Source organism: Camellia sinensis, chromosome 6 (assembly GCF_055761805.1).
Source record: "Camellia sinensis isolate YWXY chromosome 6, ASM5576180v1, whole genome shotgun sequence".
In the NCBI taxonomy this organism is placed as follows: domain Eukaryota; kingdom Viridiplantae; phylum Streptophyta; class Magnoliopsida; order Ericales; family Theaceae; genus Camellia; species Camellia sinensis.
Window position 1 is genome coordinate 158,169,870 of NC_138966.1, and position 27,117 is coordinate 158,196,986.

At 33.0% G+C, this 27,117-nt stretch overlaps 1 long non-coding RNA gene across 1 annotated transcript in view; it reads right to left on the minus strand.

The window, feature by feature from the left end:
- Window positions 1-5,122, minus strand: part of LOC145792439 (uncharacterized) — a 111,236-nt gene extending 106,114 nt beyond the window's left edge. The window contains exon 1 of the long non-coding RNA XR_014331841.1: window positions 4,995-5,122. This is a non-coding gene — a long non-coding RNA (uncharacterized LOC145792439). The remainder of the gene's footprint in view (window positions 1-4,994) is intronic.
- Between the last annotated feature and the right edge of the window lie 21,995 nt (window positions 5,123-27,117).

Here is a 27,117-nt window from a genome sequence, read left to right on the forward strand (position 1 = left end):
TTGATTTCATGTTCAAGAATGCACTACTTTTTCCACTAATGGAACATCAAATCCTTGTTTGCTTCCTCTCTCTGTACCTTTTAGTTTTGTTTTCTTGAATCACCCCGTTACAGCCCACAAAATCTCCTTCACGAGATGCTTCAATTTCTCTCTTCCTAACTCTCTTTCGCTCTCTCTCTCTCTCTCTCTCTCTCTCTCTCTCTCTCTCTCTCTCTCTGTGTGACAACCCTGTCCCTTGAATTGATCAAAATCATTGGCTTGCTCTCTCTAGCTTTCTCTCTCATCTTCTCTTGTTTTCAATTTGAATATTCTCAATTTATAATATTCTCATTTTTAATCATGAAAAAAATTGAAAAATTTCTTAAAACTGACAATATTTTCAGAAAAAAAATTGAAAAGTTTTTTAGTTTTGATAATTATAAACTGAAATTATTCTCTATTTTGAAATTAAGAACATTCTCAGTTTATAATATTCTCAACTTTAATCATGAAAAAAATTGAGAAATCAGAAAAAGCTAGCATTGATTGAACCGACTAATCTGAGGGAATCAGAAATCGAGAATCAGAAATCCAAAATCGAGAATCATCACAGCATTCAATTTCCCAACAATAAACAGAGGCACATTTGGTCATATAGCTCAACAATCCAAAATCGAGAATCAGAAATCCACAATCCGAAATTTCAACCACCCATTCACGAAATCAGAAAAGCCCTAAAAATGTTGATTACGAAATCGACAGAAAATGAAAGAAAACAAACATTTAAAAACCCTACATAAATCGTGAGCCACGGGGATGGGAGAGACAGCGAGAAAGAGATACAAACAGACAGACACAGATCGACAGAGAGGGAGAGAGATGAAAGAGAAATACCTGTAATCAGTAGTGGGGTCGATTTGTAGTGGTCGTGGTGGCGAGCGCCGGTGGCCGGCGATGGTGATGATCGACGATGGTCAGCAGCGTTGAGCTTTGGTATGGAGCGCTCTGTATGGTGTGTGTGAAACAGAAGAAAAATAATTCTTTGTTAAATATAGACGCCAATATTAATGAGTTTCCCTCTAAAAAATTTTGGAAGCTTTAGCGACTAAATCATTATTTGTTGCCAAATATGGTTAATAGCAACTAAAATTGGTCACCAAAAGAACCATATTTTGGCTACTAAATTGAAATGGTCGTCGGCAATGTTTAATATACAACGCCTAATTTAGTTGTGGTCGCCAAAAATTAATCAAAAATACTCCCAATTTTTGGCGACAAAAAGTTTTTGTCGCAAAATGTTATCATATGGCGACTAAATTAAGTTTTAGTAGCGTAAATGGTTTAAAACAGCGACTAAAAACAACTTTAGTCGCCAATAACACTATATGGCGACTAAAAGAATTTAGTAGCTAAAAATATGAAATGAATGCCGACTAAAATTGATTTTTGGTCGCCCAATACACTGTTTTTGGCAACTAAAATTGCTTTGGTCGCTAATTTTAATCACCAAATGTGCAGTTTGTTGTAATGAAAGTATCTAGTAAAATTGAGAAAATTTTCAATTTTTTTCAGTATTAAAATTGAGAATATTATCATTTTTTTCAATTTTAAACTGATAATATTCTCAATTTTAAAATTATAAAACTAAACACACTGATGATTCAAATAAATCAACAAACAAATAAACTAACTTTTTTTTTTTTTCAAAATAGGCCTTTATCAAATTTTGAGGCCACATATATCTCCAGCTCAGATCAACCGAAATTAATAAACCCAAACCTCAAACTGCAACCCAAAAAACACAACTTCATCACTTGACAATTTCAACAATGGCTCTCGGCACCCTTTGTCTCTCTCTCCTCACTGCCTCCTCGGTCTTACTATCGCTCTCCACTGCGACGACGTTTCTGCCTTGCAAGAGACGAATGATTGTGAGCTCGCCACAAGCGAGCTCGATGCTCTGTTCTTTGTCTATGAGATGGACGAGAGAGAGAGAGAGAAAGAGAGAGAGAGAGAGAGAGTGTGTTTGTTTGGTGGTTGTTGTGGGGGAGTGGGTGTAGAAGTAAGAGAGAGAGGATGAAGACATCAATTGTTTGGCAGATGGAGGTCTTGGAAGGATAAATTGGTCTATTAAAAATTAATGATACGTGAAAGAGTAAATAATTTTATCTAGAACTTAATGGATTATAAATTTACAAAATAAAACTTGTATGTAAATGCCCCTATTTTAAATAAATTTTAGAAAGTATATTTATAATTTATCTTTCTTTTTAGAGTACACTTTTTCGTTTTTTCTACGTTAAGATAAATAGTCAACAAATTGCACCCAACCATTTCCAACATATGTATCCTTTTTTTTAGGATACACTTTTTCATATTTTTTTTTTTATGTTTAATATGATGGAAAACAAAAATATAGCAGAAATTATTTTTTATGGTCAATAAAAAAAATAATTTTATTTAAATAAAAATATTTTTCACTATAGATTTATTACATTTTATATTCCTAAACTATCGCGAAACTATCTATTTAGTTCCTGAACTATCAATTGAGCCTACTGAATCCTTAAAATATATATAAATCAAAATCTATTTAATCTCTAAAATATTTAATTCAAATTTAATCCTTGAAAAAGTTACAAAAATAAAATATAAGTCCATAAGTATTATAGATTTGTAAAAGACCATATCTAGTTAAATTTTTATTTTGCCTTTGAAAAGTTGGAGTCAGTTTTTATGGTGAGTGTTTATAAAGGGTAAGGGTAAGGGTAATTATCTATAGTATTTTCTTAATTATCTTTTACAATGATTACGTGTTTGTTTTTATTTAGGCCTCGTTGGAAAATGGCTATTTTAGTAAGCTATTTTAGTTTTTAATTATTTTAGTAGGTTAAAATTTTTGTGTTTGGGAAGATGATTGGATTTTTTTGTGGTTGGATGTGATGTTTGTGAGAGAAAAAGTGAAATGATTATGGGTTTGATGTGATATTTTGTCTTATTAGCTATTTTAGTCTATTTTGTCTTTTTATGATTTTTAGCCTAAACTAGGCTATTTTTTTTCTTCCCAAACACCCCCTTAATATTATAAGTCAGGTTTTGTTTATAATTGATTGTTTTAGAAGTTTTTCTCTAAGTTCTTTTTATAACTTAATTAATATATTATATTATTTTATTTTATTATTTTTTGTAACTACGTATTATTATTTAAATTATTTAATTCTACTTATTCAGTATATCTAACACTCATACAATTTTATTGGCAAGATTAAAAAACCAGACTCTAATACTAATTTACACAACGAAATAAAACATTCTCAAAAGCAGAATAAAAATTTAAGATTTTTTTTAAATAATAATTTAACTAGATAGGGTCTTTTACTAAGGGAATTTTTTTTTAAGGTCCTTGATATTAAGATTTTATAAGATAAATAACATACAATATTTTCATAGTAATTAAAATCTCTCAACATTTTTATAGAAAAAATTTGACTCAGAGAAATTTTGCCTAACTCGGAGAAATTTCAATTTTCAATGTTGTGAGGCTTTAGCTAATAAAAAAAATATCTTGGACTTCTCCTACTATACAAAGTTGTAGAAGGATGTTTCATTAATTTTTTCTTTAACTAATCTATTATATTTATGGACATATATTTTATTTTTATAATCCTTTAAGTGACTAGATAGGTTTGATTTAAAAATTAAATAGATTTTGATTTATATATTTTAAGAATTGAATAGTTTAGAGACTAAACACATAATTCGGGATAATTTAAAAGGAAAAAGTATAATAAACCCTTTCACTATTGAGAGCCAATATATATTTTCGGACAAAAATTGTACCAAACTAATAATACCACACCACCACCACCTCGATTCCACCATCACAATCCACTCTAAAAAAATTAAAAATTTAGAAATCAAAATTTAAAGGTAAAATTATATTTTAGGAACTAAATATTTTTATTACAAAAAGTATTATTATTATGTTTTTAGTAATAAAAATTAGACATTAGTGATGAATTATTATCATTTTGGACCCAAAATTTTTTGTCTCAAAAAATAAATCATTTTGGGACCAAATTATTTTGTCCATAAAAGTCTATTTATTAGTGATATTTTTAAAATTTTGTCGCTAAAAGCCTTATTTTTTACTTTTCGGAACGACTTTTTAGCGACTATCCTCACAACAATAAAAAATTGGTTCTTAAATGTTTTTTGCAACAAAATTTTTAATTTTAAATACTAAAATATTTTATTTCTAAAACTCTTCTATGTTGTAATGATGATTAATACAACGACTAGCACATTAAGTTTAAGGTTGCTATCAATTATAGGAGAATAGTTTTCATGAAAAATATGTTTTGAAAGAAAATATTTTTTGTCAAAATAAATGGAATTAGGAAAAGGATGGCAAACAAAATAAAACTGTCTGAGCATTTTCAATTTTCTGACACTTAATAGAAATTGGGATGCGTTTCGGACCCGAGTTTGGACGTCTATGGTGGCATGATCCACGACTCATTAAGTGACCTTATCAATTTAAATTTTAAACTACCTTATCTTGGAGATAATGGTGAATAACTTACAATCTTATCTCCTAGGGAGATAGAGTTGTGGGTGGCTACATCTCTCTTTATGTATTACATATTAGAGAATGAGTTTTAACCTAATATTTTTCTGCAAAAGATAATCTCTTTCTAACTCTCTGCCATTGAAGAATAATACTTTGTACTGTGAAGAATGTTGGTAGTTCTCTAATAGTTATACGGTTATACCTCACTGTTGGGAATTTTTTGAATATATCAATGAAGACATGTGATTTACTAACGTGATCCATGGATTTAGTTTAAGCTTAAAAGATATGTCCAAATCTGTTTATTTTTACTGTGTATTGTATAGTGGAAATATGACGACAATAAGGCAAAGTAAAATGTGAATTGCTGTTAAGCAACTTTACCTTGGGAAACATGAGCAAGGAAGTGAAACATTAGATGTTATGTGCACATATTATGTACCTTGAATATTTCTTTGACCTGTAGGATCTATGGATGTCCCAACGAAACCGTTTTTCGGAGCATTATTTTCCTTACCCTGGATGGAACCGAAAGACAAGCAAAATTTAGCATTATGTTATTTGTTATCTATTTTAGTTTTGAAATCCACTATAATCTGAACTGCATGATACAAAACATTGCTTCAGTAGGACATTGTTATTCATTTTATTGTAGTACTCTAGGAGAAAACAAGGGGGTTTGGGATTTTGTTCAATAAGGTTGAAGAATTTAGCTTTATTATTGAAATGGTAGTGGAGAAAGCTTGTTGCCATTGAAAAAGAGTTCTGAAAATTGATCAAGAGTTTGGTTAGAACTTAGAAATAATCATACTATTTCGATTAAAAATAAGGGACAAATGAGAAAAATGCGGTAATGTGCATGGGTGTATTAACCCTAACCCTTTTTTTTTTTTTCCTCCAATTATCACCCATAATGTTGTTCGATCATAAGCGCAGTTATATATACATATTACATATATATATTTGATAAATTACATTATTTGTCATTTTAGTTTGAGCAAAATTTGACTTTGATTCTCATTCCAATTTCATCAATTTAAACACTACGGATTTGTTTGGTAACGTTTACGTTTTCAGTTTATATTTATAAAAAATTTTTAAACTGGTTTTTGTTTATTTTTAGAAAAACATAAACTACAAACGCGTTTGGTAATTGACAAAATGTTTTAAAAAATTTAAAAATATAAAAAAAAGTGAGAAATGTCAAGTGATGGCAAGTGGCAGCGAAAGACGGTGGTGGAAAGTGGTAACGGTAGGTGGTGGGTAGCTGGTGGTGGTGTGTGGGTGTTGGTGGTGGGTGGGTGGGTGACGGTGGCGGGTGGTAGCAAGTGGGCGTTGGTGGTGGGTGGGTGGGTGACGGTGGCGGGTGGTAGCAAGTGGGTGGTGGTGGTGGTGGTGGTGGTGGTGGTGGGTGGCGGATGGCCGGTGGTGGTAGTAGGTGGATGGGTGACGGTGGCGGGTGGTGGGTAGTAGCGAGTGGGTGGTGATGGCAGGTGGTGGCTGGTGGTGGCTGGTGGGTGGCGGATAGCGGGTGGTGGCGGGTGGATGGTGGATGGTGATGGTGGGTGGCTGGGTGGGTGACGGTGGCGGGTGGTGGGTGGTAGCGAGTGGGTGGTGGTGGTAGTAGTGGTGGTGGGTGGTGGTAGCAGGTGGGTGGCGGATGGCGGATGGTGGTGGGTAGCGAGTGGGTGGTGGTGGTGGTGGCGGGTGGTGAGTGGTGCTGTCAGGTGATGGTGGGTGGTGGCAGGTAGGTGGCGAGTGGTGGTGGTGGTGGTGGATGGATGGGTGACGGTGGCGGGTGGTAGGTGGTAGCGAGTGGGTGGTGGTGGTGATGGTGGCGGGTGGTGGGTGGTGGTGGCGGGTGGGTGGTGGGTGATAGTGATGGTGGCGGATGAGTGGCAGATGGCTAGTGGTGGTGGGTGGCTGGTGGTGGATAGTGGTGGCTAGTGGGTGGTGAGTGGTGGTGGCAAGTAGGTGGCGAGTGGTGGTAACGGGCAATGGATAGTAGTGGTAGGTGGATGGCAGGTGGGTAGTGGTGGTGGTGCCGGCGAGGGATAGGTGGTGGTGGCGAGTGGGTGGCAGGTGGGTGATGGCTAGTGACTGGTGGTGGCTGGTGGTGGCAGGTGGGTGGTGTGTGGTGGTGGCAGGTGGGGGTGGGTGGTGGGTGGTGGTGGCGGAGGCGGAAGACGGTGGTGGAAAATGGTGGCGAGTGGTAGCTAGTGTTGGGTGGTAAAAAAAAAAAACTGAAAACTCAAAATGAAAACAAATTTTTTGTATTTTTATTTTTTGGCCAAATTTATAAACTGAGATTACTGATTTATAAATCAAAAATTTTACCAAACAAGTTTTTATTTGAGTTTTTTAAATTTTTATAAATATAAACAGAAAACTGAGAACGTAAGTGTTACCAAACGGCACCTACACTTTTAATTCCGTTTCAATGTGTTACTCTATTAATTATTGTTAGCTTTTTAAATGAAAAAACAACACATGCTAAACTAGAGAGACCTAAATAAAATTTGGAAGAAACTATGGTGGCTACCAATGTAATTTATATTATATAAACAGAAAATTCATATAGAATTTTTTTTATATAATAACATGGTTTAATGAGAACCTTTCATTCTAAAACAAAACACTCATGAAGTTAGATTTATTTACAAAAATATTATTGTCACATCATTCTTGTAAAAAAATTTATATGAATTTTACGTATAAATAGAGTTTTCCAACTTTTTTCAAAATGCTAACATCAATTGAGAGAGAGATTACATTGAAACGTGATTGAAAGTGTAAAATTTAAATTGAAGAAATTACAATTATGAGAACCAAAAGTGAAATTCATTCAAATTAGGTGACCAACAGAGTTATTTATGCATTTTTTTTCTGTCCATTTACCAGTTTATTTGAGACTAGACGAATTTCAATAATTTATTATGAATTATTTTTACTTTGATGAGTTATTAGTAAGGATTTTTATTTTTTATTTTTTATTTTTTTAGAGGGGGTAGTCAGGAGTTGTGTGGCACCAAATGCAAACTATGTGAACAAAATTAATCACCAAAGTTCACAAACCAAATAGAAAGCAATTTGACTTACATTGTGAATTCCACCAGGTTTGCTTGCAGATCAAGGTTTTCGGAAAGAGAAAGGAACCGCCTTAACGTATGGTAGACTTTTCTGTCAATATGGAATGGGAAATAAATATTTAATCAAATTATTGGATTTGGTGTAGCTGCATGCATGCATGGCAGATGTTTTATGGAAATTATTATAGATAGTCTTTTAGGGCTGTAGTTAGTATTGAAAAAATATGTAAAAATATTTTAAAATTTGTAGAAGTGCATTGAAATTATAAATATAATAAATTTTGTGGTGCTTAGGGTTGTCATTAACAGGATCATATGTTTATTTAGGCTGTGTTTGATGGAAGGATTTGAAAATGGAAAGAAAAAATGTATATGAAATGTGAATAAATATATCTATATTTCATTTAGTTTAACACATATTTTTTTCTTTTCGTTTCTAAACCCTTCTCCAAATATATGAACCAAATACAGCCTTAGAGTCTTGTTAGCATTAATATCTTTACTACTAATATAAGAATATTAAACCCAGAAGGATAGATAAATTTAGTGTTTTTCAAGAAATTAATAAATCTAATATATTTATTTTATACGAACAAAAATGTCCCATTATTGGAGTTGAAAATAAAAACTGAAACTCAAAAAATTATTTTTTTAAATTGAAAACCGAAGAGAGTGATTAATTTTGTAATTTGACTAATTAATTTGAACTTCTCTTTAGTCTTCCATTTTGTATTTCACTCTCATTTAGAATTCAATAACACCATATGAAATACTATGTCTGGATAAACTATTAATCCAGATCTCAAAAAAAAAAAAAAAAACTGCCAAAAATCAAATTATACAAGTGAGATTATTAGTCCTATTCCAAAATAATGTATGCCCAAATAAATATACCCAACATGTAAATCAACCCACGGATGATTGATATGCAAGCTAATAATTATAAGTGAACCTAGATACAATTGATGAAATAGTTATAGGAAGGGCTGTTCGAAGAATTGACTAACCTGACCTGACAAGCCCGGGCTGCGGACGATCTGTAAAAAAGGTTTTGTTCATAAGAGGATTTCAAAGATTTTACAACAATTGGATCGGAAATTATTTGTTTACCATTGTTTTCTTTCTTTAATAATAATAATAATAATTTTACTCCATACTATTACTTTTATGATAAGTCCATAAAAAGACAATCCATTTTGATAAGGTTTCGATTCAATATACAAATAAGATTCTCTCCCCAACCTCTCGAGTAAAAATTCAATATAAATGGTGATACCGATGATATGGCAACACACAATAAATCTCACAAGTAGAGGGTTAGCCTCCACTTTCTAAGTATCACATATACATTGAAAGATAAATGATGAGAAATTATTGGATATAGTATCAGCCTTTTTTTTTTTTTGATCAGCAAAGAATAATTTTATTGATAAAGGATAGAAGAGGGGACTTGACTTGGATATAGTATCAGCCTTACATTTAAGTTTTTTTCCAAACTCCCCTACCCAAATTTAAATAAATAAATAAACAAATATATATATATATATATATATATATTTAAAAAGAAAAAAAGAGCAAACTTCTCATTAGGAACTGTTTTTAAAGACAGAAATCTAAAAACCTTTGAAGAATAAGAACCTTCACTGACTTCAGCAGTAACCTTCACGGGCTTATTTTCCATTTTTCTATCCAATATGCAAAAAAGATCTACAAATGGACTACAAGCAATATACTGAAGAGGGAGACCTCAGCAGAGGAGGTAGAAAAATTCCCATCATCAAGAGGGTGATTGGCAATGGATGTGGAAACTAAGAATGTGAGTGCAACTGAAGATTAAAGGGTTTCTTTGGACCCTACTACATGGGAAGGGTACTTACGAATTGCATGATAATGACCAGAGGCATTACTATAATGACCCCCACTACCTCAGGCTCAGTTGTGGTGGTTTGGAGAACTCTAAACTGCTAAGGAGGAGTGGTCTGCAATTTCGAGCAACCATTGGTATCTAGAGATGGTTGATAGGCCCTTGATGGATTGGGTCAACAGTAATTCCAAAACCCAAAAAACGTTTGAATGATCATATTTCTTGGAACACTGTTTATTTCCTTTGATGTTAGAGACACCAGTACCTTTTAAAGTGTGAAGTTTATTATGGATTATTCAAATGAATAAACAAAGTTTTCAATCTATGCATCATTAATCCTAGACCTGCTTATTATACTCTCTTATTTAATGGTTTTCCCCTACTTAGGTAGGATCAAACTAAACGCTGATGGAAGACAGGTCAAGGAGGATTTGGAGGGCTGTTCCGTGATGAAACTGGAGCTTGGGAATGTGGATATTATGGGAGACTAGAGATGTGCACAAGCTTAGAGGCGGAATTGTAGGCAGTTTACAAGGGACTCACCATTCTACTCCAAAAGGAACTGAACAGAGTAATCATTGAAACAGGTGCTGAACAAGTGGTAAGCCTGCTAGAAGAAGGCCCAGGTGTGAACTTTCCCTTCAGAGGATTGATTGAGGATTCAACATTCACCCTTAGACGATGTGAGTGCACAGTCCAGCATACTATGGAGGAGGGAAATTTGTGTGCTGATGCCATGGCTAAGCTTGGAGCAGAACAGCCTGTGGATTTGCTTGTTGTAAATGAGCCACCAGAAGAAACTAGAAGCATGTTGGTAGCGGACATGGTTGGTAGGTCTAGGGAGAGGGCTTAGTTCCCTTTTGTTTGCTTGTTTAAACTTCAGAAGAAACTACACAATATGGCTCAGACTCTGCAATAGGAAGAAGAAGGACATTTATAGGACACGTACGTTCCTTCCTTGGAACTTTGACAAAGATATTTATTTTTCTAGAAGCAAGTTTTTGGGAAATTAAACTCAACTACTTAACCCAAGGGGTTGTAGCATTGCGGTAAGGCTTTGGGGCTTAAGCTTCAAGATCACAAGTTTAATTTTCTTTTTGGGCCAATTTTCTGGGCGAAGCACTGTTGGTTAGGAGGTTGGATTTCAAGTTGTCTAGTAAGCACTTGGTGTGGGTTCAATGCTCCTTCGTTGTGCGAGTCCTGACTTAAGCGGAGCTTGTCTTGAAAGGTCGGGACAAGTTCCCAGGTTATAGTCTCCTCGCTTGAAACGGCTAATAGGACACCTTGGTGATCTCTGTAAGGGACGCTGCCTTAGACCAGCGGAAGGGTAGAGAGGATTTTTCTGTAACCAAAAAAAAACTCAACTACTTCAAAAATAAAAAAACCTCGAGAAGAGGGAAATATCAAATCAGAGGGACAGTGAACAAATTATTGCTTTAGAAATGAAGGCCTTGTTTGATTTGTTATTCAAAAAAAAAATTTAGGAAAAATTTTCTATAAATAAATTTTTAAGAATAATTAAACCAAACAAATTTTTTTTTAAAAAACCTCAAAATTCTATTTGGTTACGTACTTTCCAAAATCACTCTCTCTCATACACATTAAATCAATTACTTTTTTTAAAACTCTCTCTCCAAAATAGTTTTTCAAAACCATTTCTAAAAAAAGACAAACCAAACAAGTTTTCGTACTTTTTATCTCAAAAACTACTCTACAAACACAAATCAAACAATTTTTTGTAATGCAATTTTGATACACAAAAAGGATTTGCACGGTACATATGAAGAATTTGTACCATATATACAATAAAATTATATTACTATAAAAATATAAATAACTTTTTCACTGTCGCACTGATTTGATATTACTCCTAAAATAATTTTTGGGTGAACTTGCCTCATGGGAAAGTCAGAAACCAAGGATACTTCTATTGACACTAGAAAATCATTGCATCGGATCCTTCATTTTTCAATTTTTTAATAATACCCCATAAATAATTTTTGGTGAACTTGCCTTCTGGGAAAGTCAGAACCCGAGGATACTTCTATCCTATCCTATAGATAATCTATTCAACAAATCTTACAATATGAACAGTTCAGATCAATAACACGAGTTCAGGATAAGTGCCCAATGGGCCACATGTAAGAATGTAAATTTAGCCAATTGGCCCGCGACTGGATAAGACCTAGCCCGTCTAGGCCCGAGCCTAGCCCGTGACTCTAAGCCTGGGCTGTATGTTTTGAGGCCCACTCAAAGCCTGCTTCAAGTGCAACCCGTCCGATGCCATTTTCAAGCTATTTTGGTGTAAATTTTTTTTAAAAAAAAAAAATAGTTAGGCCCAACCCAAGCCCATCACAAGATTGCTGCCCAGCCCGTGGCCCGATTTTGAGTGGGTTTCGGCCTAAGCCTAGGTCGAGATTTTTCCAAGTGGGCTAGTCCAAAAATTGGCGAGAGCCCGCAAAGCCCAACCATGGCCTGTCTCGACCTAAGCCAAATTTACACTCCTAGCCGCATAGTACCAGACTACGCCTTATACGTACAGCACACTCCCTAATTTCCCCTCAAATCCGTGATTAGATTAGAAGGTTTTGTTTAAGTTTATGATGGGTCTTATTTCAATAATTTAAATTATATATTGTGTTGGACACTTTTGTATATATTATTGATAAAAATAAAAAAATAAAAAATAAATTGATCTGACGATCATAATCTATTCAATTTATAGCATTTGTTTTCAAAAAAATGAACGAAAAATTGTTTTTAAAAATACACTCGTTTTTTTTTTTTTGGTAGACAAACACGATAAATTGAATAGTTTGCGAATATCGAATCAACTTAATTTTTTTAGTGAATGATATAAATGAAGGATCCAGTAAAATAAACGGTTCAGATTATAGACTAAAGGAGACCTCATGAACCAGAACAACACTCTCATGTTCAGATCAGGGATGGGAGGGGATCCAAAAGTCTTTTTGGAAAAATTTCAAAATAAAATCCAGGATTTAAATCTTATAACAAATTGAATCTCGAATTTTTAATTTTGTCAATTAAAAATTCTAATATTTTGTTTTGCTTTCAATTTAAATTATTTATCTATTTTTATATCTAAAAGACACTTAGATATTGGGGTGTGACCCAATGGTCTAATAGCCACACATTAAGGTGTGGTGAGTGGGAGATCAAATGTTCGAGTTGATGGACTATCGACAAACCCTTAAGATGTAATATAACTATACTAACATAATTTTTAACAACAAAAGAAAAAAAAAATCTAAAATACACTTTTCCAGTGAATATGATGATTAATATACTCTTTTTTTTTTTTGGTGTACGTCAATTTTACTTAATGAAAATAAACAAAATACTTTAAATTAAATTAAAATCAAATCAAAATATTATTAGAGTTTGAATTGATAAATTAAAAATTAAGAGTTCATTTTGTTATAAAACTCAAACCTTACAAAAAAATTTATTACTTTTTTCTAATTATTTTTAATTATTGAGGGACAAATCCTTTTGGATTCACTGGATAGCTTCCAGAGTTTTTTGGTTTTCAAGTTTTTCTTGTTTTGGGCTGGCTAATAGCCTAATTCTATCTTGGTTTTTGTGTTTGATTTATAAATTTGAATAGAAATTTAGAAATAGAAGGGAAAAAATTAAGTAAAATATAATTATATTTTATTCATATTTTATTTATTTTTTCTTTTCTCATTTAAATTTTTTATCTAAATTCAGGAATCAAATATAACGTTAACTCACTACAGGAAATATGTGTTTTGGAGGTGTATTTTTAATGGCATTTTTGAAAACGTAACTGTTTCTAATATTTAACGACGTTTTGTAAACGTCACCTTTTCGTTTAATCAAAACGGTGCCGTTTCATGAATAGAAGACGCTTCTAAACGCCTTCAAATGATGTTGTCCCACGCGCCCCTTATCTTCCTCTTTTTCACCTTTATTTTGAATCTGACAAGCGAAAATGAAAATCTCGAGCTCTCTCTCTTGCGCTGTCTAAGATCTTTCAAAATCGAAGTTAAAGCCATTTTGAAGATCTCACATCGGTGATTCATCAGAGCCATTTCGAAGTTCTCTCTCAAAATCAATTCAGATCGGTGAGCTCTACTATTGTCTAAACCCTAATGACCTCAAAGATTCAGATCGGTGAGCTTTACTGCTGTCTAAACCCTAATTATCTCAGCGATTCAGCTCGGTGATTCAGAGATTCAGCTCGGTCTCAGCAAAACAAATTGGTGATTCATCAGGGCTATTTCAAAGTTCTCTCTCGAAACTGAAATCGAAGTTCATCTCAGCGATTTAGATCGGTAAGCTCCACTGTCTCTGTCTCTCTCTCTCTCTCTCTCTTTCTCTCTCTAAAGCTAAACTGATGGTGCAATGTCGATTTGGTTATTGAAATCAATCCTGTGAAATTCTATGAATGGTTTTGATATTTGAATGTTGATGTCCTGTTGTTTCTTCTCACTGAACGTGCTGATTGTTTGTTGGTTCATATTTTGTTTCTGAAAATATTTCATTTTATGCTGCTTTTGAATGGTTTTGATATCCTTTATGCTTGTTCAGCATGCCTATTATTCTCTAGTTGGGGCTGGATTGTTTGTGGCTTCATTTACATTGCTCTGTTCTGATAAATCTTATTGTTATTTTATATGCAAATGTCGTATATGTGTGGATCTTCTTCATCTGTTGGTACATCAGTTGTTGTCATGGATATGATAAAATAATAAGATTATAAAACACTTGAATTATTTATATTGCAATATTTTGGGTGTCATCAGTTTTAAGTTTTAACCAGTTTAGATCTATGATAGTTCTAATTGGTATTTCTCTTCACTGATACGGCTAAAGTAGAACTAGGGAGGTGGATAGTGAAGAACTGTTGGAACAGTTGCATGCTTTGCAGCAGCTGCTATATCGTCTCATTAGATGCCTGGTACTCTTCTGAAACCTCAGGATTTATATGAATATATTTAAGTTTCTATTTTTTAGATGATCTCTATCTGGCGATTCAGACTGTAGTAAACACATGTGAATGAAATAAATGTTGCATTTTACTTTACAGCCTGAAGGAGTAGCTGTTAGCAATTACATTTTCCAAAAAAAGTCGTCCACAGAAAATGTCCTCCATGCACAGCAAAATGAAGGTTATGTTCTATTGGGTAAATCTATAAAAAGAACAAAAAGAGAGTAGATGGTAATTTTTTTTGAGAATGTTACTTCTTAGTTTGATTCTCAATGTTGAATTAAATATAAACTATAAGGACCATAAGGTAATGGAAGAAGAATAATAACATTCAATTTTATATGTATATGGACAAAACATTTGCTGCTTTAAGTTTTGGATTATTTTGTCCTTTTTGTTTCACTTTGTTGAGAAAAGACCATACTTCACCAGTCTCTTTTTTGTATGCAAAAAGGCAAAGCCTTTAAAGACATTGGTTAGTGGTTGCTTACCACTAACCAACCAGTTGCACGAGGCAGAGCTGCATGAGGTTAATTCATTTTTAGCATCTTAGATAATCAATCAGTTGCACATTAATTATTACATCAGCAAGGACATGGAGAGGATTTTTGTAGTTGTTAAAATATCAGCTTAATTTGTTCGGATCTGGTATAGATACTATTGCCGTACTCAAGATACTGTAATGGCAGCTTTGATAATTCTAGCTTGAAATTAGGCTTTGAATATGTAGAAAAAACCGTACAATGGAGTTGTGGAAGTGCAAATTATAGATCAAATTGAGTGAGAAAATTGGGCTTGTTTGTTTCTATGCAATAATGTGTCCATGAAATAATGCTAGATGTTGTTTTGCACTTTTTACATGCTCATTCCCTGTTTTTACCTATTCCATCACTGTTTTGGGTTCTCTCTGTTTTTCCCCATTTATTTTCTGATTGTCAGGACTGAGAGAGCAATAGAGGGCAAGTGGGGAAAAGAATACATTCTCTTGGGCTTGGGGACATAAGAAATATGACACTATATATATGAATAAACAATGCATTTAAAAATATGCATAAACAATGTGATTAAAGAATATGGAAGCCTTATTTCTTATTATTTTTTTAATTACCTCCTTTGAGTCTAGCTGGTTGAAAAGTCATAGTTATCCAAGTGGCAAAGGGATTAAACTCTGGAATAAACTATAAATTGAGATATTTTAAGTTTGACTATTAATAGTAGTTATTGAGCTTAACTGATATTTGTGATTTACTGTGATTTACAGTGATTGTATTCGGAGTTTACTATGCAGAGTTGGATCCAATTTGGCGCTGTCTTATAGAGGTTTCTTGGATTTAAATTACATATTTGTAATTACATATTTGTAAATGGATTATAAGCTCAGCAAAGTAGTCTATCTGGGGGTTCGAGCTAGAGAATTGTTTGACTGGAAAACTATGCTTTAGAGGTTTTAATGTTGCTCCTCATGAATTACACATTCTTTTGATTTTTGATAGGGAATTGATGACAAAGTCCTTGTTAAAATTTTTCTTGAAGGAGGAAGCAAGTTTACCTCCATTGTCCTTGATGTGGGTTCTGGTTTTGATTGCAGCTTGTTGCATCATTGCCAACAGAGGTATATACACTTTGATTTCTTGGGAAACATGTAGATTTGGAATTTAAGTCTATTTTATAGTCACTCTCTTCACATGGTAAAATCGGATCAGAGAAGTGTTGTCACTCTAACCTAATGGATCTTTTTATTTGACTCGACTAAATTGATGACCAGGTGGAACTTCAATTCCATGGCAATGCTGATGTAAACGATAAGGATGCAATATTCAATTATCGAAGGAAATATCTTCCTACATAGCAGGTATGACAAATTGCATGCTATCTGTTCCAATTCTAATGGTGTTAGTTTAAATGCAAGCATTTTATAGTTTTGAGGGTGCATGAAGTTGCCATTGTTCATGAGTTACTGGCTAGCGGCCATCTGCTTTTATACTTTTATTTAGGGTAGTCTTTAGCATTGCTTTTATTGATTTAGTTAGTTATCTGTAGCGTTGGATTATTTAGTACGATATGTTTTATTACTGCTGACGGTTTTCTGTACATGCTGGAATATTGATTTCCTTGTGTTTCTCTAGATTAGTGGGATGGAGCAAACCAGCTTCTTATTTCAGCAAGCTTCAAAGGTACTATGATTCTGCTTTTATGTTGTGATGGAAGTTCAAGATCTTGTGATGATTTTTTGCCAAAATAGTCGTTTGAATCCCTAAATTTCTTTTGCATGGTGTCTGTGTTTTCCATATTTCATTCAGTTTTCTATGGACTATGAATGTGTATTTTGCATGTTATAACAATCACTTCCCAAAATTTTGTTATCTAGACTGTGATCTTTAGTTTTTGTAGTTTCTTTATTATTATTAGCAAGAAAATGAATACTTTCATTTCTAAACAGCCTGTTCGGAAATGCACCTTACTCTCTGTCTGTATCATCAAATCACTGTATTAGAACATAATATTTTGGGTTAATTTCATGGATTTCTCTTCGGCTATCATTGAATATCTCTTAAATCTGTTTCTCAATCAAAAAAATCGTTAGACTTGGACATTGCAGCACTTTTGTTACTGCCTTGTTAGACTTGGACAATTTGTTTGAGAAGCTGAGTCCTATTGATTTTGTATTCTACAATTCTAACATTTTGTGCATCATGCAGCTTGTCCCTGGTGGTTCTCCAGGTGAACAAGAAAGTCTGGTGTTTGCAACTTTAGTTGCCATGTTTGAGTTTCCATGTTCTTTTTTTGGTTCTTAAATACTTTTGATTTTAACAAATGTTTTAATCTCTCTCTCTCTCTCTTTCTCTCTTGCGTGCTGCCTTTTCTACTTTTAGTGTGAGAATGAGTATCACATTAGCTGTTTAAAGGAGCATAAAATGGATAATCTAAAGGTTTGCAGATTATTTAACTTCATTTCATCTCTTTGTTTCAGCATCTCTGTATATATGTTTTTTATTTATATATTTTTTAGTACGTCTGTATTATGTTTGTGCATGAATATATTTAGTTCAAGTGGAATTATTTCTGAATAATATGTTGATACCACACATACAATAGGAATTGACCAAGGGGAAGTAGTTCTATTGCATGGACTGCAACAGGGTTCATTCTGCTTTACAAAATCTGGTAATTAGTGGAGAACAAAAGTTACAGGACTCTCTGCTGAGCATTATAAAGAAGAAGCTGGGGGAGAAAGGTTCCGAGAGTAGTGCTGATCTTGATATAAAATTGAGGCTTCTTAGTGGGCAGATGGCTTCTGACGACACTAGATTGTTGCTCTCAAAGGTTGTTTCTATCTTCCATGTGAGTATATTGTTGGTTGCTATTTTCTAGTGGTATTATCTTTCTTTCAGGGTTCTTCATGTATGATTAGATTATGTTTGAATGGAATTGTTTAGTGTCAAAACTTCCTCAATCAGTGTTAAGTTTTATGATGTCTGAAAGGAATTGGGGGCCAGGAAAATTTGACAATATTTCTGAAGTTAATTTAGAAGCCTTCTTGTGTCAAATCAATAATTAATAAAGAAGAAAGAACGAAGGAAAGGAACATAATACAAGGCAACGAAAGCTATAACCATCACAACAACCCATGGAATGAATTTTCTAAAAGGACTTTTTTTTATTCAAAGTTTTTACACCAAAAAGTTTGAGGTCCAGCATTTAGGTGCAAGATTACTTTGAAGGGATTAAGTATGAATTAACTTTGTTATTAGTTTTGTGCACTTGGAGCTCTTTTAAATATGGCCTATTGATGTGTAGAAGCCATTTCTTGAAGAAGTGACTGGTGTTTGGCATGCCATGTATCTTATTATAATGAGCTCTTGCTTCCATACTACATCAATACTAACCCAAATTAAGTGGCACTGGGAGATGGGCGCTCATGGATGCTTTATTTTGGATGCTTCCAGCTATCAAAATTGAAACAATTTCTTTTATGGTGTACTTATTCCCTGTTATTTCTTATATGTTAAAGTGGAGTCATTTTCTGAAACTACTATTGCACCATGTAAATCTGTTTTGCTTGTTGTCAACAATTTATGGATTTCAGCCATTGAGATTTTCACTTATCAACTGAGTTAATGTTGGGGACAGTTGGTAGCTACTGTTTTTCTAGGCCTTCCATGATTTTAGTTGATGTTTCACTGTCTTAAACATGAAAGAAATATTGTCATAGGAGCACTAATAAGTTCTTTTATTTCATGGTTGGACTTTAGGATCAGTTTGACCCGATAGCAGATTCAAACACAATCCGTAATGATCTTATTCCTCACATGGTTTATGGGTGAGTATTAAAATTCCCTTTCTGATCTTTTATGTTTTATCTTTGACTTTATTCTTAGACTTCTTTGTAGGTGTTGGTACGAGTTACATGGAATTTGCATGTCACAATTACTTCAAATGTTTCTGCAGGAGGAACGTGAGGGATCAAGAGTTTGCATGTCACAATTATTTTTCTGTTGCTTTATTTTGGAACTTATATTCTACAGGAGAGAGAGTCAATTTGTGTTTTAAGACAATTCTAATTGCCTTCTATATTAGATTGTTGTTGGATGATGTGAAGCTGTGCATGAGATGGCTGCTTGGTTTTTTGGGATTGAACTTATTGAATTTTTTTTGTTTGAAGGATGTTGTATTTGGTAGTATTATAGATGTGAGGGAATAGTAATCTCACAGAAATATATGTCTATACAAAGTTTTATTCATTATTGCTATTTTACAGGTATATTTTTAACGTTAAATCTCACAAAATTAGTAGTTTAAAAAAAAAAAAATCTATTGCAGCGTTTCTCAAAACGCCACTATAGTTATTTTTTAAAATAACAAAAAGCTATTACGACATTTTTGAAGCGTTGCTGAATGCCTGTGTGACGTCATGTTACTATTGCAGCCACATTTAGCCTATTCTAATTTTACGACGTTTTTAAAGCGTCATAAACTTACAGCGACGGCCGCGTCCTCGACGTTTGGTGGTAAGCGTCACTAAAGGAATCAGTGGCGTTTTTCAGACCTAAACGCCGCTAAAATTCGTTTTTCCAACAGTGACTAATAGGTTAAGGCCTGCATCATGGATTGTGGAGATTAAGATGGAAGCTAAAAATTGGTTTTTTTTTTCTGCTAAAATTCATAAAAAAAAATAAAAAAATATATTAAAATAATTAATAAGATAAAATGTCATATCAAATTTATAATTATTTTTTTTTTTTACAAACATTACATTCAATTATAAAAAAAATCTAATTTTTTCTCAAAACCAAATATTTTAGCCTACTAAAATAATCAAAATTAAAACAACCTATTAAAATAGTTAAATTTCCACATAAAATCTAAACTGCATGTAGGAAACATTTTCAAACTTTGGTTATAGCGATCCCAGATTTTAGTCCGGCTTTTATGGTGTTCTGGACTTGGGTTTTATGGTTTAATGTTGTTGCTTATGCCTTTTCTTCCTCTTACTCTTTGAATTTGAGTTTTGGAATGTCTTGTGCGTGTTTAGAACAGGTTAATTGCTAGTTGGTCTAGAACCTTGTTGCCCAAAATTTTGGCCTTCCGCTCGAGCAGGCCTTCTTACGCTCGAGCAGGTTTTGTAAACTTTCAGTACTTTGCACGTCTGCAAAAAAATGCTGGGGAAATGTTTTTAACACTCAAGCGACGTTTCTTACGCTTGAGCGGGTCTGAGCTCGAGCGGCCTTTCTTGCGCTCGAGTAGCTGTTTGAAGTCTGTAAAATACTAGAAGTATGTATTCTACACTCGAGCAGGTAGTGCCTTGTTGTTATGTCTTGGCGCTCGAGCGGCCTTTGTTGTACTCGAGCGAGGCAAATTTTTGTGTCTGACGCTCGAGCGTCAAACTCTTCGCTCGAGGGGACTGCGCGTATATCAGATCACGAAAAGCACTTTTTACATCACTTTTTCAGATCTATTTTTCTTGAAACTCCAATCTAGCACTCTTTCACTCTAAAATACTCTCTCTCTCTCTCTCTCTCTCTCTCTCTCTGTCTATCTATCTATCTATCTATACAAATACTCCTAAATTCAAGCCTCTCTACCCTACTTTTCTTTGAGAAAAATGTGGAGCATCTTGTGGGCTTCATTTCCAACTGAACAAAGCTTGGTTTTGTGCACCTTTGGGGTTCTTTTTCATCTCCTTTGGGCTTCTACTTTTAAGGTAAGGATATTCTACTCTTTGATATGGGTTTTGACCTAGTTATTTGTCATTTTGTATAAATGATAGGATTTGGAAAGATTTGGGTGAAGTTAGGGTTTTGGTTTGAAATTTGAAAGAGGGGTTTTCTTTATTTGGCTTCATTTGTGTATGTGAGGTCTTGAGTATGATGTTGTTTGAATATAAATGATGAGATTTGGTCTTGGGGTTAATAATTGAAAAAGGGGGAGGTTTGCCCTAATATGAGTTAAATAAATTATTTGTTTAAATAATGAAATTGATATGAGAAATATGAAATTGGAATGATGTATAAATGGAATGTGTGGTTGGATTTGATAAATCACTCACCTATAGAAAATATGATAATTTATCTATTTGGTAGATTGTATACCTGTATAGAGATATCTGTTTTGGGCTATTGGTGGAGGATAGCCATGATTGTTGTAGAAATTGTATGAGAATTAGGTAAATTGAAACTAATCATACGAATTATGTCATTGAATATGATGGTTTGATTAAATTGTGGAATATGTAAATGTGGTAGTCATTGTATATGACATGTTTTTAAATACATTGTATATGTATCATTATTTGGGAGGAGATAGGGGATGTACTCCATTCTTTGGGAGGAGATAGGGGATGGACTCCATTAAAAATTAAGTTGGCCGGAGTGTCCAGGGTGAAAGTCTCGAAATCTTATATATATAAGGGTGTCGGTTCTCTCGGATGTGAATTCCGTAAAATGACAAGAAAATAGAAGTGCTGGATTGATGAATGTATTGAATTGTGAACCACTGAGTTGTAAATCTCATTTTGGTTGATTAGATGATAATGAATTGGGTTAATAGATTTACCCAAAATGGATGAATGGAAATGAATTGAGATATTGTTATCTATATTGAATGGTTTTGGGAAGAATATGTGTTGGTTAGGAATATTGAACATTTATCTAATGCATATATCTTAGTTAAATCTCATATATTGTTTTAGCATATTTCTACTGGGTTTTGACTCACCCTATTTGGGAACTATTTTCAGGTACATGCGACATGCCGCTTCCAAGGACATAGCTTCGGAGGTTTAGGGGCTGAAGGCTCTGTTCTGTGATTTCATTTTGTGATTAATGTTTATTTAAGCCAATGACTTTAAATGTATAGAGCTAGAACTCTTTCTTTTGTTGTAACCAAGAGATATCTTGGAAAAATGTAAGCCCGTATGACATTAATCTTGTTGTAATCAATTTGTGTCATATGTTGTAATTTTAGGATGAACATTTATGAAAGTATGATGCATGTAACCTCTTATGTAATATGAACTCTAATGAATGAAAGTAATACATTTTCTGTTATATTTATGAATCTCTTAGGTTGGTTTATCCCTTTTTGACGGCGTTACATTGGTCATTTAATTTAGATTAATGATTCATTTACACAATTTACTCCATATGAATGCCCACAAAGAATACTCTTACAGATCATATTGTGTGACCGAACAAATTGTGTGAATGTATGGTGCTGTTTGGTTTATCTAAGCTTTCTAGACAAACCATGAAAAAAGGACATTATGATCCGTAGCGGAGTCAGAAAATTAAATTAGAGGGGCATTTATTAATACCAATATCAAAAAAATTTACAAAAATATTTCACACAAGTTTTTACGATTGATTTCGAGAAATATCAAAAAAATAATGTTATTTATAATTGGTGTATCATATATAATATAAATAAATATATATATATATATATATATATAAGTCTTAAAATAAATTATATAATGATAAATTATTTTTTTATACAAAATTTAATTAAAAATTAAATATAATAGTAATACCACGTCATCATTAGTATATGATATCACCAACTAATAGTAAATAAGCACATAGAGAGTGAACCTCACATGTTAAATGTAACTAATAATCTAATAAATTTTATATCTTTATAGTGAGATTAATTATACTTACATGTCAATAATAATGACATCACCGTTACATTTAAATTTTTTCATAAAATTTTCATAAATAATATGATTTATAATAGTCTCTTCATTTTCAATCAAAATAACAATTATTGTTCTCATAATTTTTAAAATGCCATTAATATTTCACTCTAATAATATTTTTATAATTTTTTTTATTTAATATATTTTCTTTATATTTAAAAAAAAAAAAAAACCTCAAAATCCAGGGGCACGTGACCCCCGATCCTCACTTCCGTCCGCCACTGATTATGATCTGAACTTTTCAAACTTTTTAGGACAAATTTCACTGCCAACAATGATTCATCCCACTAAAAACATCACCACTAATAGCACTAATGCATTAAAAAAGTAAAAAAAAAAAAAAAAATACAACTCCAAGACCAAAACATCACATCATTAATGACGGGACCCACTGCCACCTAATTAGTGGGAGTACTAATTAGTGCTCCCAAACATTTTTCATTTCACTGCTGTACCTCTGGACTTCACATGCTATCTCACTTTATCATTCATCTCTGACTATAATTAATTACCCGTTTTTTAAATATGATTTATAAAATTAAGTTAAATTAATTATAGAAGCTCTCCAGCGAGACGACGGTGGTGAGTCGAACCAATGAAGCCAGCAAGGAGACGACAGAATAAAGTCGGCGCTGGAGTCCTTTCTGTCGGCTAGATCTGATCGAAGAAGAAGAAGATGGAGCGGCAATAGAGGTAGTCGGAGTGGCAGCGGTGGAGGAGGGAGATTGAAGATGATACGGTGACAATGCAGAAACGATGGCGATAGAGAGAGAAGAGGGGAGAGAGAGAGAGAGTGAAATGTTTTGACTTGGTCTGGTTAGGGTTTGAAAACAATATATATATATATATATATAATTTGCTCATTTTATAGAAATTTGTCTTTATGGAAAAATTATTTTAGAGTGTGATTTTTTAGACAATAAAAGTTTAAAATTAGATTCATAGACCGATGACTTTATTTATATTTGTTTATATATAAATTATTTTTAGAAATATGTTACAATGTATTATAAAATAAAAATATTAATTTTATCATAATATAAAATATAACATAAATATTATACCAGAAAAAAGAAGTCGTTATTCACACTCTATTTTATTCAAAATACACTCATTTCTTTATCTTTATTATACATTGAAGGGGTTGTAATTGGACTAAAATGGAGTGTGAATAGTAACTATATATAATAAGGATAAAGAAATGAGTATATTTGGAACAAAGTGAAGTGAGAATAACGACTCTAAAAAAAACATAAATAAATAAATGTAATAATTTTAGTTGAATTATTTATGTATATATATGTGTGTATATTTATTTAACTATTTAAAAAATATATTACGAAATATACATTACGAATTTTGTTTTTTTTTTTTTTTTGATCGGTAAATGTTAGTTGTTAGATTAGCACCTATGAGAGAAAATCTCCCCACCCTTAGCAAAGTACCTAAATGCTTGTACTCTCTTAATTTAACCCCTTAAGGGGAATTGAACCCTTGACTTCCTTGGGATTAAGCCCTAAGAAAGGCATAGTGGCCAACTAGACCAGGCCTAGTTGGTTACAATACAATTTTTGTTATGTTGAACTATGAAAATGTATTTTAAATAAATAAATAAATATTGGATACTTTTGTACTAAATTATAATATAATATAATAAAATATTTATTTTAATATTAAAATTAATTATTAAATTGGAGAAAAAAAGTCATTTAAAATTAAAGAATGATTCTAATTATTTATTTTAATAATCTTAACCTTATCATTTTATAAAAGTGTTACTTAAATATATATATATATATATATATAATAATTTTATATCAATAATTTATGTGTATATTAATAATTTTAGCCCCATTGTGCTATAAAAGTGTAATTGAAATAAATTTATATAATGATGATTATAACGTAATAAAATAAACACTCAATTTACTCAATTTGACATTAATAATAATAATTAAATTTGAAAGAAAATTAATAGCATAAAATTAAAAGTGGTTTTAATTATTTAATTTTTTATTCATTTGGAAATAAAAATATGTAGGAATGGAAGTTTTACAAAATTTATGTTTAAAAATTAAATATAAGTATGTTATGGTTGGATTAAGAAAAAAATAGATAGAATAATTATTATTATTATTATTATTGGCTAGCAAATTAAATATGTTGAGTATTGATTTTTTTGTTAATAGGTATATATAATTGTGTTAAGTTTTTTATGAACTACAATAAAAACACATTTTAGTGGTATTATACTAGTGATAAATTTTTAGAAAATGCCTCAAAAATAATATTTGGTGGCACATTTTAGAAAAGCATCACAGAACCACAAACATAAAGGTCTCTAATGACATTTACAACAAAAATATAATTTAGTGGTATCATTCTAGTGTCATTTTTTAAAAAATTGCCACGAAAGTATTAATTAGTGGCATGTTATAATTTAGTGATAGTAATATAGTGTCATTCTTTAAAAAAGTGCCATCAAAATACCATCTAGTGACATGTTTTAAAAAATTGTAACTAGACCATTAATTACTTAGCATTTTATTAAAGATTGCTACAAGAATAATCTAACACTTTGTCAAAAGGAAACTTTTCCCAAATTGTTTGACCTCCATCCAAAACCCTCAGTTTCACCCACTCTTCTCTCAATTTTCATTTTACTCAATCCCCTTCCACCTTTGCAGACTCCATCCCAGATCCAAACAAAATGTTGATTTAACAATATCTCTCAATCACATTCCAGCCTGACTCGCTCTGCCATAGATTCGAACAAAATTTTTGATTCTCCATTGTTAGAAAGTAAGAGTCTGTTGCTGTTGAGACTACTGCCTTGACCCTCTGAATTGGAAACATTAAGTTCACCTTTCATAGTTTAGTTGAGTTAATTCTCATGAAAAGTATGCTCACCTTCCTTCGTTTGCAACATAATTTTGCCCATTGCCAATCCTTTTGCCATGTTTTGCCACCAAACATGGCAAGTTTTTTCTGAGTTGATGGCACCTGTTGTGATTAAGATTCTGTTAGCTTTTTTGGCTTTCGAAGGTTAGTTTTGTAATTTTAAGCGTGCCAACAAGGATCAATCAGTCCTTACAAAAGATTAATTGCCAACCAATTATCAGACGATTTTGTTTTAGTTTTTTCAACCTCAATGAAGAGAACTTTTACTGGTAGCTTGTTTAGGAGAATTTAATAAACAACAATTAAATGAGGAACAATTGCAGTATTTCATTAAGCAAGAATAAAAAACTTACAATAATCCGACCCAGCCTCGTAGAGGTTTACAGCAACAAGCTACTTGAAACTACTCCTATGAATAAAGTGCAAACAAGAATTTGAAGTGCAGAAATGTAAAGAACAAGAAATATAAAACTAGAAGAAAAATAAAGTAGATAAAACTGGTTTCTGGATCTGAGTCTGGGTCCTTCTTCTTGGAGCCTTCTTTGCTATTTATACTTCTCAATGATAACCATCGAAATGAACTTCTAACCGTCAAAACATCCCTCCATGATCGCTGATCATGCTCTCTCACAGTTAGCTCCACTACGCCACGTCTACAGTTAGGCTTTCCTCCTGATTTTGAATTTGAACCTCGTGAGTAACCGTTAGGCCACATCACCTTATATCCCTCGATCATTTCAGTGCTATGCAGACCCATTATTACCAGTACGAGTTGACACATGACTATGGTTGGCGATTCATATTACCTTCCCAAACTGCCCTTCTCATTCCACGTGTCGAACTGCGATTGGCCTGTACAAAATATGTAGCCAACATTACCCCCCGCACTAATATATCCAATACTTGGTGATATTAGTGGATTAAAACATTTTATCCACGTCTTAGAACGTGCATGGGTTTTGCACCCGTCATTCATCAATGAAGCATTTGCATTAAATTATTTTCTATTCCTTGAACATTTCCCACTATCTAAGTATTCGAAAAGACTGATATAGGTCTCATGGCCAAACAAACCTTTTCTTACATTGATCAAGCATATGAAGAGTTGTTTGATAATGTTGTTCGTCCTCGAAAGAACGTTCATGCATTGATTAGCCACCCTTACCCACCTCCATTTATACAAATCATGGAAGCTTTTGCAAATCACCGACCTTCGAACCAAGAACCTATTGCTTACAATTCTTTGGAACAAAAATTTGCAACCATGGATATTGGAAGCTCTTATTCTACATCAAAGCCTTCTACATGGGATGAGGCGGCTGCTTCTTCTTCTTCTACGACCTCTGGCTGGGGAACTTGGCCTACCCCTACTCAACCTCAGACGAGGGAACACATTCATCACCAATTCCCTGAATTCGATGACCCTCTTGCAGTCTCCCCTTCCAAACGCAGCTCCGTAGTATACCCATATGTTCTTTTTGACCCTATACGCAGTCTTGAGGATAATTTGCTTTCAACATGGTATACTTCTACCAT